A 7,677-nucleotide genomic window follows, 5' to 3' on the forward strand; every position below is an offset into this window, starting at 1 on the left:
GCTATTTGTCAATTAGGTACTTGAAGTAAAGTGGAACAAACGCTGGACTTTGAAGCAATTAAAAAAAAAAAATTGAAGTTGCTTAAGGACCATTTGTAAATTTCTCTTTGATTTTTATGCTTTAATTGTTTACCGTCTTGCATGCTTTGGACAGCCCAATTGGAGGCTTAATTTGAATTGTTTTATTTTAAAGTCCAAGCATACCTTCTTGTAGAAGGCATCGGCCCGTGTAGAGGCATTTATTTGTTTTAAGTACATTGCTATTATTGAAGAGTTTGGGAACATCGTATGTGGAGGTTGAAAAATTGAAGTGTTGGTGTGTTGACTTATTCTAGTGCATGCATGGTCATAAATTACTTAATCATCCTCTTGTTCCTGTAAATCAAAATCTCGAAGTTTTTTTTCGACGTTTAAGAGGTACTAGGGATAGTCATCCTAATCTTCCAAATTTTGATCTTCCATCACCTTTAATGGAAGACCCAATAGATCCAATTGTAGATCCCATTGAAGATCTTGGTTATGTGGATCATAACGGTGTGCACCACCCACAACAAGTTCATATTGTGGATCCTCAAGGTGTGCATCCACCCTTGGGAATGCCACGACCAATTAATCCTGTGGTGCAACAACCTAATCTAGGGATGCCAAGCCAAATGTTGTTCCCCCAATTGGTGAGCAACAACAACAATATGTTCAAATGGCATACCCTCAACAAGGTCAAATGGCATACCATCATCAAGGTCAAATGCCATATCCTCCTCTCAATCCTCCAATGGTCCTTAGGGATCGTTACACTCCAAATCAATATAATGCACCCACTTGCATTCAATTGCCAAATTTATGTGCTCATCATTATGAGAGTAAGGCTTCTGCCATTAACATGTGCCCCCTTTTCTATAGGTTGAGCAATGAAAAGCCTTATAAACATTTAGATGAGTTCTTAGGAGTTTGTTCCATCGTGAAAATCACGGATGTTCCGGAAAAAGTCCTTAAAATGAAGCTTTTCCCTTTCACTCTTCAGGATAAAGCTAAATATTGGTTTAACAACTTGCGGTCAAATACAATCACCTCTTGGGCATAATTGCAACAAAAGTTCCTAAAAAAATACTATCTCGCAAGTCGAACCGATTTAATGAGAACTTTCATTCGTGAATTTGCACAAGAAGAAGAAGAACCCCTTCCTGAAGCATGAGAACATTTGAATGACTTGCTATGGAAGTGTCCACATCATGACATTCCTAAGTGGTAATTTGTTCAATGTTTCTTTTCAAGTTTATCCGATACTAATAACGGCATTGTTGATGCTTCCTGTGGTGGAAGCTACATAGAAAAGAAATGAAGATGAAATTTGGCATCTCTTTGAAAAAATGAGTGAAAACTCAATGCATAGGTCTTCATCTTCTAGGGGGGTCGCCTAGCAAATGTGGGAGGGAAGAAAGCTCTATGTCAAATAAACACTTTCATGGAAATTGCCGCCGAGGTCAAAAATCTTATTCAAAAATTTGATAATTTCCTTTTGAATCAAGGTCCGGTAATTTAATCTTATTCACATCCTTCCAATGAAATATGCATGACTTATTCTAGTTACACCCACCATACTTCAAATTGCCCTCTTAGACAAATCATACCAAGTGAGTCTCAAGAACAAGCAAATACAGATTTCATTTATCAAGGGAACATTATTCCAATACTTACAATCCGGGATGGAAAAATCATCCAAACTTTGCATGGAAAAATCAAGGAGACGGTGCAAACCCTCCTCAAACTCAAGGTTACCAAGCAAAGTATGTTCCTCCACATCTCCAAAATTAAAATCAGAATTCTCAAGATTACCGTCCTTCATTTTATCCTCATAATGTGAATCAATACTCTCATCCTCAAGTATCAAATTCTCAATCTTACTCTAATCCAAATCAAGCACCTTCCAAGAGTCCTGCTTTTGAGGACAAAGTCTTGGAAGCCTTCGGTGATCTCCGAAAGGATAATCAATTGTTTCATTCTCACTCTCAATCAATTGTAAATCTTGAAGCTCAAATCAGACAATTAGCTAATTCTTTAAATGTGAGAGAGAAAGGTAAGTTGTCTAGTCAAACTGAGACAAATTCTAAAGGGCAATTGATGGCGCAAGCAAGTCCTTCATCAGAATTTTCTGGAAATAAGCAAGTTCAAGCAATTACTACCTTAAAGAGTGGTAGGAAAGTGGACAATAAGGTAGAGGTACCTAAGGAGGATAGTGAATTAACGCAACCAAGTGATTGCATCCGTCTCATTCAGAATCATATTCCTACTTCCTTGGATGCTAGTGGTTCCAAAAAGGACATTCCATCATCTTCATCATCATCTCCCCAATTAGAAAAGCCTTATGAGCCAAAAGCTCCATGTCCTTAAGCTTTGAAAGAGACTTCATCATTTAGGAGACAAGAAGGAAAAATTTATGACATAATGGAAGTGTTTAAACAAGTGAAAATTAATCTTTCTCTCCTAGATGCAATTAGGAAAATTTCACCATATACAAAGTTCTTGAAGGACTTGTGCACTCAAAAGAGGAAGAGTAAAGGAAAGTGCCTTAATAAAGTGCTTTTAACGAAACAAGTGAGTTCTATTATTCTTTCTAACACTCCTCCTAAGTTTAAGGATCCGGGTACCCCGACCATTTCTTGTGTTATTGGAAACCAAGAGGTACGTAGAGCTCTCCTTAATTTAGGTGCAAGTATTAATCCCATTCCATACTCTATTTACTTGCAATTAGGATTAGAGGACTTGAAGCCAACATCTGTAGTAATCCAACTAGCCGATATATCAATTAAGAAAACGAGGGGAATTGTTGAGGACATTCTAATTAAGGTTGATAAATTTTATTTCCCAGTTGATTTTGTGGTACTAGATACTGAGCCAGTCCCTAATTTCACCAATCACATTTCAGTTATCCTAGGAAGACCATTCCTTGCCACCGCCAATGCCACTATTAATTGTAGATTCGGCATTATGGACATCTCTTTTGGCAACATGATGGTTAAGCTTAATGTTTTCAATGCAAGTTAACATCCCACAGATGAAGACGAGTGTTTCCTAGTGGATGTCTTGGATAAAACCACAGGGGAGACTCTTCCCACTATTCTCTCTAAGGACCCTCTTGAGGCGTGCCTTTGTGAAATGTTTGAAAGTTGTGATTTTGACACAGAAGGATCCATAAGTGAGGTGAATGCTTTGATGGACTCTGTGGCCACTTTGGATTTCCCACCCAAGAAAGAACCTCTTCCTTCACTTTCTAGTACTCCACCAATTCCTTCTCTCATCTCTCCTTCTATTCTTGAGCTTAAGCCTCTTCCATTCAATCTCGAATATGCCTTCTTAGGCCCAAAAGAGACTCTTCCGGTCATCATTGCTTCAAATCTTGAATATGGCCAAAAGAATGATCTTTTGGAAGTGCTTAAAGCTAACAAAGAAGCCATTGGATGGAGTGTGGCTGACCTAAAAGGCATTGATCCTTCTATTTGTATGCATCGCATACACATGGAAGAGGATGAAAGGCCATTTAGGGATGTTCAAAGGAGATTGAACCCAAATATAAAGGAAGTTGTCATGAAGGAGGTTGTGAAACTTCTAGATGCGGGAATCATCTATCCTATCTCTGATTCTGAGTGGGTTAGTCCAACTCAAGTGGTTCCCAAAAAGTCAGGAATCACAGTTGTTGAAAATGCTAATGGTGTTCTCATTTCAAAACGCATCGCTATTTCTTGGCGTGTTTGCATAAATTACCGAAAGATAAATTCCGCCACTAGGAAGGACCATTTTCCATTGCCTTTCATTGATCAAATCTTGGAAAGATTGACCAGGCAACAATGTTATTGCTTCCTAGATAGTTACTCGGGGTACAATCAAGTGGCCCTAGATCCATTAGATCAAGAAAATACCACATTCACATGTCCTTTCGGTACATTTGCTTATCGACGGATGCCTTTTGGATTATACAATGCTCTTGCCACTTTTCAAAGGTGCATGATGTCAATTTTTTTGGACATGGTGGAGAAATATTTAGAAGTCTTCATGGATGACTTCTCGATTTTTGGGTCCTCATTTGATTCGCGACTCCAAAATCTCATAAAAGTGCTTCAAAGATGTCGCGAGACTAATCTTGTGTTAAGTTGGGAAAAGAGCCATTTGATGGCTCAAGAAGAAATCATGCTTGGACATGTCATTTCTAAAAGAGGAATAGAAGTAGATAGAGCAAAAGTTGAGCTGATTTCCGAATTATCTTCACCTATTACGGTGAGAGAAATCCGCTCCTTTTTAGGTCATGCCAGTTTTTATTGCCGATTCATTAAAGACTTTAGCAAAATTGCTAGACCCTTGTGTAACCTTCTTGCCAAGGAAACTCCATTTGTCTTTGATGAAGCATGTCTGAATGTTTTTCATCAACTTCGCACTCTTCTACCATCCGCTCCCATCATGTAACCTCCAAATTGGTCCTTACCATTTAAGATTATGTGTAATGCTTTCGACTTCGCAATGGGTGTTGTTTTGGGGCAAAGGGTAGGTAAGCTACCATGTACTATATACTATGCAAGTAGGACTTTCTCAGGTACCCAATTGAACTATTCTACCACCGAGAAAGAATTACTTGCTGTAGTATATGCCGTTGATAAATTTCTGTAATATCTCTTAGGATCCAAAGTCATTGTGTTTTCCAACCATGCCGCTTTTAGGCATCTTTTAATGAAAAAAGAAACCAAGCCTCGTTTGATAAGATGGATACTACTTCTTTAAGAATTTGACTTTGAAATCAAGGACAAAAAGGGCTCTGACAATGTCATTGCCGATCATCTTTCTAGATTAATGGTTGAATCTTCTCAAAATTTTCCAATTCATGAATCATTTCTGGATGAACAACTCTTTCAAATCTCAAATGGGACGTTGCATTGGTTTGCTGACATTGTTAACTATCTTGCAATCGGCAAACTTTTCATTAATTGGTCAAAACAAGAAAAGGACCGATTCTATGCTAACATCCGGAAATACTATTGGGAAGATCTCATTCTTTTTCGTTATTGCCCAGATCAAATCATAAGGAGATGTGTACCGAAAAGTGAAGTTCCGAGCGTCCTTGTGTTTTGTCACACACTTGCTTGTAGTGGGCATTTTAGTGGAAAAAAGACCGTTTTGAAGGTTCTTCAAAGTGGGCGCTTCTGGCCCACTACCCACCGAGATGCCTATAACTTTTGCAAGGTGTGTGTTCGGTGCCAAAAGTTGGGATCAATGTCAAAGAGAGACATGATGCCCTTAACTTCAGTCTTCGTAGTTGAAATCTTCGATGTATGGGGCATAGATTTTATGGGACCATTCCCAATGTCTTATGGCTTTCAATACATTTTCATTGCCATTGATTATATGTCAAAGTGGGTTGAGGCTTGTGCTACCAAAAAAACTGACCACTCCGTGGTAATTGCATTCATTAAATCAAATATTTTTACTCGTTTTGGTATGCCAATAGCCATGATAAGTGATGGAGGAAAATATTTCTACAATCAATTCTTAAAGCAACTCTTTTTAAAATACTTTGTCACACATAAAGTGGCCACTCCCTACCATCCCCAAACAAGTGGGCAAGTCGAGATAGCAAATAGGGAAATTAAGCATATTCTTGAGAAAACTGTTAATCCGACCCGAAAAGATTGATCAAGGAAATTAAATGATTCTTTGTGGGCTTATCAGACCGCTTACAAGACTCCAATAGGCATGTCTCCATATAGACTTGTTTATGGGAAGCTTTGTCATCTTCCGGTTGAGTTAGAACACAAAGCACTTTGGGCAATAAAAAAGCTCAACTTTGATCTTGATAAGGCTAGAAAGGACCGTTTGCTCCAAATCAATGAGCTAAAGGAATTGCGAAATGATGCCTATGATAATTTAAAAATCTACAAGGCAAGGACAAAAGCATTTCATGATAAACATATTGTGAAAAAGTCCTTTGAGGCCGGTCAAAAGGCTTGGTTATTCAACTCTAGGCTTAAATTCTTCCCTAGAAAGCTTCGAACCAAATGGGAAGGCCCTTATCTAATCATCTCCGTCTCACCTCATGGAGTAATTGAACTTCAAAATCTAAAAGATGAAGGGACCTTCAAAGTTAATGGTCAAAGGCTTAAACCATACATTGATGAACAAGCTCTTCAAAGAAATGTGGAATCCACTCTCTTGGTGGATCCCATTTACTTTAAAGATTGAGAGTATTTCACATCTTTCTAGCGACGTTAAACACTAGTTGTATCGAGTTTCTCCTTCGTTGCATGTTAATTTGCATTTTATTATTATTTTATTTTATTTTTTTTGTTTTTCCTTTTGTACATTTATGCATTTTTAAATTCAAAAAATAAATAAATAAATACATAACAAAATTTAAAAAAAAATTGTAATGGGTAGTGTAGGTTGGTGTTTGATTTTATTTCAATTTATTATTATTATTATTATTATTATTATTATTTCATTTTACTGTATATATATTTCTTTTTAGTTTTACTTTATTAAAATATATATATATATAAAAAATAAATAAATGCATAACAAAAAAAAAAAAAAATTGTAATGGGTAGTGTAGGTTGGTGTTTGATTTTACTTCAATTTTATTATTATTATTATTATTATTATTATTATTATATATATATATATACACTAAAATGAAATATATATATATATACACTAAAATATATATATATATAATAAATAAATGACAAAATAGAAAAATTGTAATGGATAGTGTAGGTTGGTGTTTGATTTTATTTTAAATTTTATTATTATTATTATTATTATTATTATTATTATTATATAATTCATTTTAGTGTATATATTTCTTTCTACTTTTGTTTTATTCAAAAAATAAAAATAAAAAAAATAGCAGTGGATAGATCCCCACAATGGGAAATCAATCCCATGCTTCCGGCATAGAGCAACAAAAAAAATGCCCCAAATGCATTGATCCTCGAATTATGTGGATCGATCCCTTTTTACCTGTGTCTCCACTTTCTCATTACACAGTAAAGGGGCGATTTTTTGTGTAAAAATATCGATCCCTCACTAAAGGAGATCGAGCGCCCCTTAGCCTTGCCCTTTATTCACTGCCCTACCTTCAATCCCCAAATACATTCCTCTCTTCTCCCTCTGAATTCCTCAAGCACATTTCCACACTCTCAATCTCTCCATCCCGTTCTTCATTTTTTTTTTTTCTCCTCCCTGCGAATCCCTTAACCCACCTCCACTCCCAATTTCTTCGTTCACCCCTCACTATTCGCTCTTCTCTTCTACGGTGTTGAAGGCGTCAAATTCCAGCGCCATGATTTTGCGTTTTCTCTGCCGATGGTTTGAGGTTCGCCCTTTGCTTCGCCTCTTTAGGTTTCAGTGACAGCCATCTTTGGCTGAGTTGGGTGCGATTTTAAAGGTGGGATTGTTGAATTTGGTAGGTTGCAGGTCTGAAAAACAACTGCGTTTGCAGGTCCTTTCGGCCATGCTTGTCCTTGACGTGGATGAGTCTGATTCCGGCAGGGTTCTTCTCCGGCGAGTTTATGGGTCACCGTTCTCCTTTCCTTGTGGTTAATTGTTTTGGGTTGTAGGTCTAAAATAAAATAAATAAAAAATAAATAAATAAAAAAATAGCAGCAGCAGCAGCGCCATTGAACTCCTTCCATC

At 37.0% G+C, this 7,677-nt stretch overlaps 1 pseudogene; it reads right to left on the reverse strand.

Annotated features, from left to right (window-relative positions):
* Window positions 1–1,138: 1,138 nt before the first annotated feature.
* On the reverse strand, window positions 1,139–1,236 carry LOC132284178 (small nucleolar RNA R71; annotated as a pseudogene).
* Between the last annotated feature and the right edge of the window lie 6,441 nt (window positions 1,237–7,677).

This window comes from Cornus florida, unplaced genomic scaffold (assembly GCF_030987335.1).
Source record: "Cornus florida cultivar Cherokee Brave unplaced genomic scaffold, ASM3098733v1 CherokeeBrave_3.0.0_Hap2_Chr01, whole genome shotgun sequence".
Lineage (NCBI taxonomy): Eukaryota > Viridiplantae > Streptophyta > Magnoliopsida > Cornales > Cornaceae > Cornus > Cornus florida.